The sequence below is a fragment of the Chiloscyllium plagiosum genome, chromosome 12 (genome assembly GCF_004010195.1).
Source record: "Chiloscyllium plagiosum isolate BGI_BamShark_2017 chromosome 12, ASM401019v2, whole genome shotgun sequence".
NCBI classification, from domain to species: domain Eukaryota; kingdom Metazoa; phylum Chordata; class Chondrichthyes; order Orectolobiformes; family Hemiscylliidae; genus Chiloscyllium; species Chiloscyllium plagiosum.
This window is the reverse complement of record NC_057721.1, coordinates 11,103,282-11,117,737: the sequence shown is the minus strand read 5'-3', so window position 1 is coordinate 11,117,737 and position 14,456 is coordinate 11,103,282. Positions and strand designations below refer to the sequence as shown.

Genomic DNA, 14,456 nt, shown 5'->3' with positions numbered 1-14,456 from the left:
AAAAAGTTGCCCCTTTGGGCTTTTTTTTAATATCTTTCCCCTTTCACCCTAAACCTATGCCTTCTAGTTCTGGACTCCTGCACCCCAGGGAAAAGACCTTATCTATTTATCCCATCCATGCCCCTCATGATTTATAAACTTCTGTAAGGTGACCCCTCAGCCATCATCATTCTTGACTTCAGGATGTTTTGCCCAATTGTCATTAAATTATGTTTCTCCGAGGTTAGTGACTGTTATAATGTAGAGAAAACCGTAACCAATTTGTGTACAAATTCCGACAAATAGCAATGTGACAATGACCGCCACATCTACTTTTGTGGTGTTAGAGAATATGCCAATATCAATCAGAAGTCCCCTTCTCTTTGATATAATACGATAGGGTCTTTCACATCTAGTTAAGAGGGAGGATTGGTTTACTACATTATCTGAATGACAGCAACCTTGACAGTGTAGCATGCCACCAGCATTGCACAGGGTGACAGACTAGATTTAGCACTCATGACTGTAGAGTGGGGACTTCAACTCACAGCCTTCTGACTCAGAAACAAAGAGGGCTACTGCTTTGGCGAAAGTCACTGCATCAGGTCTGCTGACTGGTTCTGCTTCTTTGGTTGTGAGTAGCCATTCAGGAGGGTAGGGAGAGTAATCTGATTCCGTGTAGAGCTATATCTCATTAATGAGGTGTGTAAATTAACACATTATGGAGAGCACAAACAAACCTGCAGACTTTTTTTAATGTAAAGATATGTTGCAACTTCAATACTGTAGTACTGAAATAAATAGGTTGTTTCAACAGATTCTAGACAATAAATTAAAAAAAAGTTATGGTGTAGTCTTTTCAAAATTGCACTATTTTAAGCATATGACATCATAGAAAAAACAGAAATGCTGTGATGGGAATGTTTCATAATAGCAGACAGTTTTGAAATACTACTGACCAATCCACCACATAATTTGTAGGTCTACCCCCCTCAAAAAAAGTTACTTGATTTACATCTCATTTCACAGTTTTGGAGTCAAGGCATCAAATATTGGTGCAGCTCCCAGACCTTGCTGCTTGTAACTGACCAATTATCAGATAGCTAACGATTTGTTTATACAACACTAATGACAACATTAGTCCTAAAGTTGTAATGTAAACCATAATCTGGACCTGAGCTAACTCGAAAGAACAAAGTGGAGTGGAACTAATGCCTTTCTCCATGAAATTTTGAGTTGGTTTGGCGTCAGTTCCATGTTTATACCACAACTTTACTGGCTGTTCAAAATGGTTTTGCTTTGCACCTACAGTGCTGTAGTACAATTGGCAAAAGTCCAAATCTGTACTCATGTTCACTATCATTCTCTCTCTCTTTCCCTTTCTGTTGGGGAAACACAAATGTTTTCATCTCGTATGTTCATTGTATCCAGGATTTTAAAAATGAGAATTCGTTTTGAAATGGGAGATATCCTTAAATTGATAAGGAAAAGATCAGTAGTCAGATTTGTGATACACGAAAGCAAATCTAAGTAAATATTAGTAATGAAACAGTGTTTGGAATTAATGAAAGAACATATTTATGTTATCCCTGCCAAAATATTTTATGTGGAGGTAATGCAGAAGGTGCTCCCTACAGTGGCCATTAGGTGCAACACCAGAACAGCAAATGATTGGGTATTTGTTAATTATGAAAACATTATGGTGAAGTATGACAAAAGACAATTCTTGTCCTAGTGTTATTATTTTCAATGTAATGTCTACATATTAAAAACAATACACACTCCAGTCTCCTAGAAACAAGAGGATAGTTTAATATCAACAAAAGTGTTTGATAACATTGATTTTTAGTTCTAACTGTTTTCGGTTCTACAGCATACACACAGTCGTAAAACATAGTTATCTGTTTGTATTTTCTAGCTGGTTATTAGGAACCTTTGTGATTTCTCATTAGCTGAAGTATAAAGTTTTTTTCTAATCAACCTTTTACAGTCATAGGGTCTGTTTCTGTGCTGTATAACTCCTCAGTCCAGTCCATGCCGAATATAATCCCAAACTAAACTAGTCCCACCTGCCTACTCCTGCCCATATCCCTCCAAACCTTTCCTACTCGTGTATCTGTCCAAATGCCTTTTAAATGTCGTAATTGTATTTGCATCCACCACTTTCTCAGCAAGTTAATTCTACATGCGAACCACACTCTGCGTAAAAAAAGTTGCCTCATGTCTTTTTTAAATCGCTGTCCTCTCACCTTAAAAACGTGCCGCTTAATCTTGAAATTACTCATCATAGGGAAAAGACAGTTATCATCAACTGTGTGCATACCTCTCATTATTTTATAATATTCTATCAGGTTGCCTCTCAATCTCCTACGTTCTAATGAAGAGGTCCCAGTATATCCGTTTTTTTTTAATATCTCAAACCTTCAATTTTTGGCAACATCCCGGTAAATCTCTTTTGAACCCTCTCCAGCTCGATAATATCCTTCCTATAACTGGGTAACCAGAACTGGACAGAGTACTCCAGAAGAGTCCTCACCAATGTCCTGTACAACCACAATATGACGACCCAACTCCCATACTCAAAGGTCTGAGCAATGAAGGCAAGGCCAAAAGCCAAACGCCTTTTTCACCATGTTGCAACATACCTCTGGAGAGGTGGGACTTGACCTCAGGACTCCTCATTCAGAGGAAGAGTCACTACCGTTGTGCCACAAGAGCTCAAAATTTAGTGCACTGTTAGTTGTGGATATTTTCAAATCAATCTGTTGAGAGATGTTTCTAGGCTCCTCTTGTGCAGATGAGACTTAAACCTGGCCTCCTGTTTCAGAGATAGGGATATTATGATAGCACTATAAGAAGGCCTGCTCAGTTCAAGTATGTGACGATCTATTGGAGCAATTCCCCAGTTATTACCATGGTTGAAGGAAGTAGCACTATTTCCAGAAATTGAGTGGTTTCAGACTTCACTCTCAAAACTTAAACAGGTGGTGTAGGCTCACATTTTATCGGAGTCCTCAATGAATGCTGCTTTCAAAACTTCATCTGTCCTGAGGTGGATGCACAACCAAAAATCTACCTTAAGGACACTTTGGACCATGACAGAAAATTAACTAAAAACAAAGACATTGGGCCATATTTTCATCTTTGAGGTAGAGTTAGAAGATTTACTGACATCACAATCCAGCCTCCCATGTAGCATTGACTGCCAATGCTATCTTCACCATGACATGGCAGAAGTGGCCTTAAGTTTTACCTGCTGTCAGCTACAATCTGGTTAATAGACCTACTCCATTCATTGAGATAATGACTTGGGAGTTGGGAAATGAATGTGAAGCCCCACTTATTCCCAGTACTGTACAGCCCAATGGCTCAGTGGTTAGCATTGCTGTCTCAATGGGACCTGGATTCAGTTTCAGGCATGGGTCACTCTTCATGTGGAGTTTGCCTTTTCTCCATGTGTTTGCGTGGATTTTCACTGGGTGCTCTGTTTCCCTCCCACAGAGCAGGAGAATTGACGTTTCAGGCATAAGCCCTTCTTCAGGGTCTTCAGTTGCTTTTCCAGCAACACATTTTTCAGCTCTGATCTCCAGCATCTGCAGTCTGCACTTTCCCTCCCACAGTCCAAAGATGTGCAGACTAGTTGGATTAGCGATGGGAAATGTGGGGTTACAGGGATGTGTTCAGGTGTCCAGGTCTGGGTGGGATGTTCTTCAAAGGGTCAGTGTAGACTTGATGGGCCAAATGGCTTCTTTTCAAATTGAAGGGATTCTTCCCCAAATTATTCATCAAATTCACTACAATGAGAATTTGCAAATCAAATAAACATATTGGGAAGTCTTTGAAAAGCTCATAAATCTGTCAAAATAAACATTACTGTTAACATAAACATCTTCCTCTTCAAAAAGCTCACAAGATCTGTCAAAACAAAATGAATACTTCCACAATTGTGTCAAAGATATTGGATCAGCAATGTCTAGCTGCTGCCTTGTCCCATCATCCCATGCTGATTAAAATTGCCAGGGATGGGGATGAGAATCCTCAATTTAGGTCCTGTCCACAATTTTGGGCTCTGATCAACATACTTTAACTATGCTTTAGAATATGGAAATTCACCTCATCATATAATCTACCAACTAGGATATCTTCTGAGTGAATAAAATATCACTTTACGATCACTTATTGGCATTGATACATCTAGAGTGAATTATATATTGAAGGTAGAGGATTATTGTCTTTTTTTTGATATCTATGTATCGAGTTTTAAGAGCATCTTGCTAACCCTGTTAACCAATAGAAGCAAAGGTTCTCAAGTTAATCAAATTCTGATAGGGAAAGCATTGTGATTAGACAGGAATACTTTGGCGATTTTGCCCTTTGGTCGGGTGCCAAACGTTGGCAATCATTGCCCAGAGGTGAAAAATTTTCACACTTAAAGCCAGAACAAGAATGTCATAGTGATGGATGCACATGAAGAGGGGCTGATTGACCTTGTGCTTACTATTGCAAGTTATTACAATTGAAAACCGGTGTACCGGAACGCGAGGTTTTGTTTCGTAAATAAATTAATTTCATAGATATTTGGTCTGTGGTTAGAGTATTTTGATTGTTTTGGGATGGTTGCTTTGGAACGAATTGTTGGGAACTTTAACTGTTGTGGCAGTAGTATATGAACGGGCAGTTGCTGCTCATTTTACTCCATGTTATTTATTGTTTTTTGCAAGAAGGCGTAAAAGCGCTGAAACGGTGATCGATTTGCACAGTGGCCTATGACCGAGACAAGAGGGAGCTCTTGGAAAGGGGGAAACGAGGAGAGGAGCGTTTAAGCGGGATATCAGCAACAATACTGCGAACAGCTCGCACAGTTACGTTGCAATTTTAGAGGCTTTTATTTTGGCAGGGTCCAAAACTGGCAGCGTCTCTCATTTTGCATCAATTCTCCCCCCCCCGTAAGCGTGAAATGAGCGTTCTTCCTGTTGTCAGCATTCCCACCCAGTTCCCTGGTTAGTCAGCTCAGCTTGTGCCTCACGGACCTTTTCGCATCCCTGCATTAATATTACACTGCAGTCCTCTTCACGGGTCAGACATGGGGGCCGTTTTATTTGACTACTTGCGCACACCTTTAAAGGGAATAGAAATAACATCACCTCAGTAAATGTCCTGCCCTGCTGCTGTTTGGAGAGCTATTACTCGATGTCTCCTCAGCCGTCCTTCTGGAGCACGATTCCTAATAAGGAAACTTTCTGGAAATAACAGTCGAGCTAAGAAAAAGAGTTGGAAAGGGGTAAAAGAAAACGACCGTGTTCACCCGGACTCTTTATCCGCAAGTTTTGCTAACTCGAGAGCGTCAGCCAAGTTGCTGCTTTCCTGCTGCCTTAAGACAATTGCCGGGAGGGGAGCCCGCTTGCACATGGTGGATGGATGAGGAAAGGTGGGCTGGGGGAATGCTCCGGGGCTGAAGGCATCGAGCGAGCTGCAGGAGGAAAGGGAAAACGCCGAGGGGTTTGATTGGCATCAGCTGTGTGTGTGTGTGCGCGCCGCGAGCTGTCTTCCTCCTTCACGAGAGCCTGCGTACAAGCGCCCATCGTCTCCTCCAAACTCCTATCAGAGCTTATACACCCGAACCGAACGGCGCAGTTTGATGGGTGAGTGAGTGAGAGAGAGAGCACTTATGTCACCGCCGACATAGTCATGCATGTGTTTTTGGTTTCCAGTCGCTGAGCGGTTTGTGTGAGGTGCTGCACTTTGCTATTCTTGTCCCTTCCTCCTCTTGGGTTTTGTATGGTTTCTTGGAATAAGGGAGTACTGTACGACACATCTGTTAGTCTGAGAATTGATTCACATTCGACAGGCAAGCAACCTGCATAGCAGCAGGCCAGGCTCACCCCTCTGGAACTAATTGGTTCCAAAGCCATTCAAAGCACTGGTAGACTTCTCTCTCCAATGATAGAGCGGTTCATATGGTGTGCTGAGACCATGCTGACACAACAAAAAATCTTTTAGAATGTTCTTTGGGCTCCTCTTAATTTCGGTGATGGCATTGGCAAAATCCTAACTTTGCAAATGTATGTTATATATGACAACCATGTTATTGTGGTGAAAATCAATATACACTTTGTCTAAACACAAGGTTAATGTATGTAAGCTTAGATTGTTGGATTGGTTTTGGTGAGACGTATTACGTATTTAAAGGTGTTCAACCCAGGTGATCTAGGTTGACGATGAAGAGTCACGCAGCTGTACAGAACCCTATGAACCAACTCGTTCATGCTGGCTGGATATCCTATATTAATCTAGTCCCATGTGCCAGCAATTGGTCCATTTCCTGCTAAGCCCTTCGTATCCATATACCCACCCAAGTGCCTTTTAATTGTACCAGCTTCCTCCACTTCCTCTGGCAGCTCATTTCATACACACACCAGTCTCTGGAAAAAGTTGTCTCAAGGGTCCCTTTTAAATCTTTTCCCTCTTCCCTTAAACCTATGCCATCTAGTTTTGGACTCCCCCAGCCTATTCACCCTATCCATGTTCCTCATGACTCTATAAATTTCTGTAATGTTGCCCCTCAGCCTCTGATGCTCCAAGGAAAATAGCCCCAGCCTATTCAGCCTCTCTGTATAGCTCAAATATTCCAACCCTGGCAACATCCATCTAAATCTTCACTGAACCCTTTCAACTTTCAGAACATCCTCTGCCCTTGAGCCCCGCCCCTCCAACCGCCACCAGGACAGAACCCCACTGGTCCTCACCTACCACCCCACCAATCTCCATGTATCCTGCCCCCTGTAAAAACGCCATCCCATTCTCCCAATTCCTTCGTCTCCGCCGCATCTGCTCCCAGGAGGACCAGTTCAAAATACGTACAACACAGATGGCCTCCTTCTTCAAGGACCGCAATTTCCCCCCCGACGTGGTCGACGGTGCCCTCCACCGCATCTCCTCCACTTCCCGCTCCTCCGCCCTTGAGCCCCGCCCCTCCAACCGCCACCAGGACAGAACCCCACTGGTCCTCACCTACCACCCCACCAATCTCCATGTACAGCGCATCATCCGCCGTCACTTCCGCCACCTCCAAACAGACAGGGATCTGTATGAGATCATCAACAAATTGCAATCTATTCTAATGAACCGGATGAAGGAGATGGAGCTCAGTTTGCTCATGCACCAGGATAGTCATTCAATAAGATGTCAAATGGAGACAGAGCGTCTGCAATGGGATACAGACAGGGGGAGGGTCAGATCGTCTGCAATGAGATACAGACAGGGGAGGGCAGATCGTCGGTAATGGGATACAGACAGTGGGAGGGCAGAGCGTCTGCAATGGAATACAGACAGGGGGAGGGCAGGTCGTCTGCAATGGGATACAGGAGAAAGTGAGGTCGCCTTCCTGACCTGCAGTCTTCTTCTTGACCTCTCCGCCTCCATCCTACTCCGACCTATCACCCTCACCTTGACCTCTTTCCACCTATCACATTTCCAACGCCCCTCCTCCAAGTCCCTCCTCCCTACCTTTTATCTTCTCCTGCTGAACACTCTCTGCTCATTCCTGAAGAAGGGCCTGTGCCCGAAACGTCGAATCTCCTGTTCCCTGGATGCTGCCTGACCTGCTGTGCTGTTCCAGCAATAAAGTTTCAACTCAGAACATCTTTCCTATAGCAGGGAGACCAGAATTGCACACAATATTTTAAAAGTGGCCTAACCAATGTTCAGTACAGCCACAACATGATCTCCCAACACCTATACTCGGTGCCCTGACCAATAAAGGCAAGCATACCAAATGCTGCCTTCCCTTGCTCACTACCAATGTCAGGCTCACTGGTCTATAGTTCCCTGGCTTTTTCTTACCACCTTTCTTAAATAATGACATCACGTTAGCCAAACTCCTGTCTTCTGACTCTTGTGTGGCTATTGATGATACAAATATCACAGCAAGTTTGCTTACTAAAATATAATCATGCTGCCACGTACCAGGAAATGCACTGTGGTTTGGTCATGGCTAATAAGTCACGTAAATTTCATGTGTTTTCTTCTCTATCTCAATATATTCACTTAAAGCTACCTTTGTCACTTACTCCTTCAGGGTGGCCATGTTTGGAAGAGATGTAACTGTGAGTCAAATACCAAATAAAAACTGAAAGAACTATGGATGCTGAAAATCAGAAAGAAAAACAAAAATTTACTAAATTGGTTATTATATATTGATACAATGGCATATTACCTCTGTCCGTAATGTTTAAACATTTAAAGAGGACTGATCTTGTTGGGGTTGAAAGTAAGAGTTCCTAATCCATTGGAATGATTTAGTACCCTCTGTTGAATAATACATGTCCTAGAATTTCCATCATACAGGTCTTCATATTTAATACGTCTCGATCAAGTTTAGTCTGCAATGGAACCCAAAATTCATTGTTTCCAATTTCATCTTAAATCACAAATTATTTCTGTCTTTGCATTAAGGAAAAAGACAAGTGAAACAACCTTTTTTATTTAAGAAGATTTGACGATTCTAATATAAAGGAAGCATTAGAAGGCCGTGGAAAGAGGATGAACAGGATAGGCTGAGTAGCATTAAAGTGATGATGAATATGGGCAGAGCAACACACATCCGCATTTATGTTTATGTATGTAACCAAACAGACAAGATATGCTAACACTCCTGCATGACAATTATGTCCTAAGTAAACTACTGCATTCAAATAGTGGCATTTCAAATAGATGATGTTACCAGGGAATGATAGATTATTTCATTTCTGACTATGTTGAACACCCTCTTTGGGTAAGTACATGAATAAGAAATGTTGAGGAATATGGACCAAATGTATGCAGGTGGGATTTGTTTAGTTTGGGATTATGGTCAGCATGGACTGTTTGGACTTGTTTCTGTGCTGTATGACTCTGACTATTGACTTTAAATGTGGGACAATGCAAGTTTGTGTTTGTTCTTGTTTTCTTGAATTTCTTGCTCTTATTCCCTTTATGGTAGTCATACCATAGTCATACAGATTATTCTAATGCACATGGAACAAAGCAAAGTTGAGGCTCATAACAAAGAGATCCTTCTATTCCATCTTTCATTTAATCTCAAGGTGGATGGCAGTGAAAAGACAATCTGCTCACTTGCTACAATATTTGACCCTGTATAAATTGACAATTAATGATTATTGTGACACCATTGTTGTTAAAAATCCAAGATACCATTGTTACATTATTACATGGTTAGTGCTACTTGTTTTTACTTTCTAACCCTTCATGTAAACTGTTACTCTAAAAACTCCAGTTCATTACTAGTGTTGCAAAATAGTTACTTGGTAGATAACATAATGTGAAATTCCACCTGATGTCTTTAACATTTTAACTTAAAAGATATGAAACAAAATGATGAAAGATTTTATTTTTACCTCCACCCCCCCCCTGCCGGAAGCAAATCTGAGAGAATTTGTTTGGTACTTGAGGACAAAAGTCTCAGAATATAGCAGTGTAGGATTTTTGTTGATTTTAGTTATCTAAGTTAATAGAATAAAGCAAAATTTAAAGCATGTGATTTATACATTGAATTATATCTGCTTCATGTTTATTGAACTCGTAGATATGCAATGATACTAATTGAATAAAAACACAGCAAAGCAAAAGCAATCTAAATTGCTAAGATGTACTTTCTATCTAAAAGGGTATTTTGTTCAAAGTAAAACGGTTTTCAGTCATAAAGCAGTTTGCTGATGCAGTGGGTTGAGTGAAGAAGGTGTGCACTTTTTTTTAACCTTCAGGACCCAGCTTGAATCCAGCTCAGATCTTTGTGACTGAAGGTCTTTGAAAGGTTGTGAAAAGACCAATTAAAAAGGTGATCTGTGCCAATGTCAACTTGGCTACTAGTAAGCCTGAGTCCATAAATCAAATGTTGACACAAACCAGGAGAAGCCACATGGATAATTGAAAATGGCTCACAAATGAAATAGTATTAAAGCAGTGGAGAAAATCTGGAAGTAGAATCTAGAATTTCATTGAAATTTTCTTTGGGAATAGTTTTTTTATTTTGGTACAGTTGTAAAATGTGTGCATTCAGTGAAGAGAATAGTAACATGTTGTATAAAGACAAATGTCTTCTGGTTTACTATTATTTGCATATTTTATTTTTCAAATGTCTTCATGAGATGCTTTTTTGAATGTATTGAGGTAAACTGCATTTGAGTTGCTTTTCATTTTTTTTTCTTCTTTTCCACTAATTGCATTAGATTAGATTACAGTGTGGAAACAGGCCCTTCGGCCCAACAAATCCACACCGACCCGCCGAAGCGCAACCCACCCATACCCCTAATACCCCTACATTTACCCCTTACCTAACACTAGGGGCAATTTAGCATGGCCAATTCACCTGACCTGCACATCTTTGGATTGTGGGAGGAAACCTGAGCACCCGGAGGAAACCCACGCAGACACGGGGAGAATGTGCAAACTCCACACAGTCAGTCGCCTGAGGCGGGAATTGAACCCGGGTCTCCGGCGCTGTGAGGCAGCAGTGCTAACCACTGTGCCACCGTGCCGCCCACATTCTTAAGTTAGGATAGAACAAATGCAATCTGAACAAATGCAGTTGTATTAAAGGAGCACTTTATGCATTTTTGCTGCTCCTGACCAGTATATGCAGACTCTTATTACTGCCTTTTTTATCTTCAATCTCAATTTCTCCTTCCACCAACTGCACCAGCTCACTAAAACCTTCAGGGAAGGAATTCTGCTGACCTTACCCAGTCTGACCCATGTGTTTGATTCTTAATTACATTCTGAGCAATAAGAATGGGCAATAAATGCTGATGTAGCCAATGGCACAATTGCCCCATCAACAAAATGAAAAAAACTGAACCAAACACGTTTTGTTTTTGCTTGTATTCTAGACCACCCAAGGACATATTTATCTGTAAACCTTATAATGTGCTTTCTTCTCTCATATATTATCTAACTTAAATCCTGATCGATAAATTCCTCTATGATGTTGGCTCGTTGATTTGGCAACTTCTGCATCTATGTCATCTCCTACTATCAGAAGGCATTTTAATAATGGCTCAGTTGTTAGTACTGCTACCTCACAACACCAGGCATTCTGGTTCAATTCCACCTTTGGGCAATTGTGTGGAGTTTGCACATTTCTCCCTGTGTCTGTATGGATTTCCTCTAGGTGCTCCGGTTTCCTCCCACAGCCCAAAAGTGTGCAGTTTAGGTGGATTGGCAATGCTAAATCCCCATTGTGTCCAGCGATGTATAGGCTAGGTTGCATTTCTTATGGCAATGCAAGGTTACAGGAATGGGGTGGGTCTGGGTGGGATCTGTTCAGAGGATCACTGTGGCCTTGATGGACTGAAGGTTTGCTTCTATGCTCTATGGATTCTATCCTCTCCTCTGTCTTGTCTTCATTCTCTAGAGCACCTTACTTGAACCCTTCCATTTCTTTGCCATCCCCATCACAAGTTTCATGAGTGCTTATCATGGGAAACCACCTATATTTGGCAAATGGTACTAATCATTTGCCATTTCAACTGAAATTAATTACATGAATGCTATTTATAACTCATTAAATTGCTTTGAACAAGCTGATGTTTAAATTAGCACTCTAATGCAGAGAACTATGATGAAGTACTTACACATTGTCCAGCTTGGCTGAAAATTAATGCCAGGAAAATAGTAGACACTGATGTCTTTGTTTCCCAACTGCCTTCAGTAGCTGTTAAGAATTGTTGGAGGCTTTGACTGTTTCAGTTAGTTGGTTTTACTCTTACACTTTTTGTGTAGCAGGTAAATGTTATTGACATAAATATAAACCTGCTCGGTATGCTTTTGTTTTGTGGAGTGTGCCAGTGCTTTATTTAAGTATGGGGTATTTTTCCATGATTGCGCATGTGCACTAATTTTAAAGAGGTTGTATCATGCACGGTCTGCATTGGGATTTTGTTTACTGAATGGTCCTTCAGCTCACCAGAAACATTGTGCCCACTGTAAGTGGCCAAAACCATGTCTATTGTTTTCAATCATTAAAAGCTTCAATCAGTTTCTTTATGCAAGTTTTAGATCACCACTCCCACATATGACTCTAACATTATAGCACTTGAAAAACTTATTTTGTCCTCCCTGTCTGATCATTAGCACGTAACGCATTGCCAGAGAGCAAAATTTCGCAAAAGGGAAATCATGTTTGGCAAATTTATGGAAGTTTTCTTTTGAGGATGTAATTAGTAGGATGTGTAAAGGGTACCCAGCAGATGTATTACAAAAGGCAGCAGATAATATGCTACACTTGAAGTTAATGCCCAACATTAAGGCCCTGGAGGTTGACTGTTAGAGTCTTAAAAGAAATGGGTAGTGAGATAGGTGTTACTTCGGTCTTAATTTTCCAAAAATTTCTTGGATTCTGGGAAGGTTCCATTAAATTGAAAAATAGTGAAAGCAACTCCTTTATTTTTTTAAAAAAGGAAAAAAACTACAGGGTAAGCCAGGCTTAATATCAGTCAGATGGAACATGTTAACAGCTATTTTTAAAGATGCTATAACAGGACCTTTAGAAAAACGACAAGGTCATCGGGCAGTGTCAACATGTTTTTATGCCAGGGAACTCCCTTAGTTTACCCAATTTCTTTGAGGAAGTAACACATGGTGAATAAAGGGGAATGATTTGATATACCGTACAGCGATTTCCAGAAGGCATTTGATGAGATGCCACATAAAAATCGTTGTGGAAAATAAAAGTTCATAGTGGGCAGCATACTGGCTAATTAACAGGAAATGCAAAGTAGCGATTAAATGAATCACTTTCTGTTTGGCAAGATGTAATGAAAAGTGTGGAGCCGGAATTGGTGCTGGGAGCTCAAGGTTTTGGTAAATTGCTTGAAGTGACCAAAGATATGGTTACTACACTTCTTAATAACTAAATTTTCAGATGACAAAGATAGGTGGGAAAGTAAGTTGTGAAGAGGGTGCTGGAAGCTACAAAGGGATATAGATTCAGTGAGATAAGCAAAGAGTTGGCAATGGGTTTAATGTGGGAAAATAAGAAATTGTCCATTTTGGCAGTAAGAGTTTTAAAAAAAAGGAAACCTATTGTGTAAATGGTGGGAGGTTTCAGAACTCTGCAATGCCATGTGTTTCCTTGTACATGAATCACAGAAGGTTAGTATGCTGGTACAGCAGGTAATTAGGAAAGCTAATAGAATGTTTATTGTGAGGGCAATTGTATACAAGAACAAGGGAGTTTATGATTGTTATAAAGGGCATTTATGAAAGCACGTCTGAATCATTAAACTATATTTATATCCTCTTTATTTAAGGAAGGATTTAACAGCATTGGGACTATTGTCTTGAATGGGCAGGTTTTGTGAGGAAATATTGAACAGGCTTGGTTTGTATCAGTTAGTATTAGGGGGAAGGGTCGCTTGATCTGAGGTGTATAAGATCTTAGCAGGGTGGATATGGAAAGACTGATGATCTTGTGAGAGATTCTACAACTAGAGATCATTGTTTTAAAAATAAGGGATTACCCACTTAAGACAAAGATAAGGAGAAACTTCTCATGGGGTTCATGAGACTTTGGAACACTTCCTCAAAAGGTAGTGCAAGCAGAGAATTTGAATATTTTTAAGGCAGAGGTAGATAAATTCTTGATAAAGTGTTGAGTGATTCTAAGAGGTGGGTGAAAACATGGACTGCAGTGGTTCCCCTGAATAGGAGTGAACCCATTCATTTAAGTGGGAAATTTACCTTCCCGGCAGACTCATGGTCCCTGGTTCCAGTAAGTTCCCTATAATGTATCGGGCAGCGGAAAATGATGCCACGGATACGGGCATCACCAATTCAATTGAATGATCGTAAGGTTGTGAGGTTAAGTGGCCTCATACATATTTTTGAATGTTCAAGTTGCAGAGATCGGTTTGAAAGGGGAATTTTCAAACCCACTGTTTGTAACTAGTGGAGTCCTGTAAGGATTAGTGCTAGGGCCTCAACAATTTACTGTCTAAATTGATTACTTGGATGAAGTGACAGAGAATAACTGACATATTTGAGTATTCTGGCTATTCAAAGCTAGGTTGGAATGTAAGTTGTGTGAGGGACACAGGCTGGAAAGACATTTGGACAGGTTTTTTGAGTAGGCAACTAGGTGGAAGAATGACTAATTTGGGGAAGAATTATGTTAATAGTTCTTCCATCTTGTGCTGAGCTTTGCTAGAGCATGCAACAAGCCTGAAACAGATGTTGGCCAGGGAACTGGAAGGTGTGTTAAAGTGGCAGGCAACTGGAAGCTCAGGTCTTTATTGTGGATAGAATGTAGATGTTCTGTAAAGAAGACACCCAATCTATGCTTCACTTTCCCAAAGTAGAGGAGACCACATTGTGAGCATTCAGAGGTGATCCTCTGAAGCAGGTGGGAGTTGAACCTGGGCTTTCTGATTTAAAGGTTGGGGCACTACAAGAGGCCGTAAATATCAAATTATAAACATGTC

The 14,456-nt window shown here is 40.8% G+C and overlaps 1 protein-coding gene across 3 annotated transcripts in view; it reads left to right on the top strand.

The window, feature by feature from the left end:
• LOC122554976 (rho GTPase-activating protein 6) overlaps window positions 1–14,456 on the top strand; it is a 527,729-nt gene that overhangs the window by 349,994 nt on the left and 163,279 nt on the right. Inside the window, exon 1 of one of the 3 annotated variants that reach the window (XM_043700461.1) lies at window positions 4,438–5,621. The exons of the other annotated variants lie outside the window; for them this stretch is intronic. The gene's annotated coding sequence lies outside the window, so the exon portion shown is untranslated. Of the gene's footprint in view, window positions 1–4,437; window positions 5,622–14,456 lie in introns of those variants that run through there. 3 annotated transcript variants of the gene reach the window in all.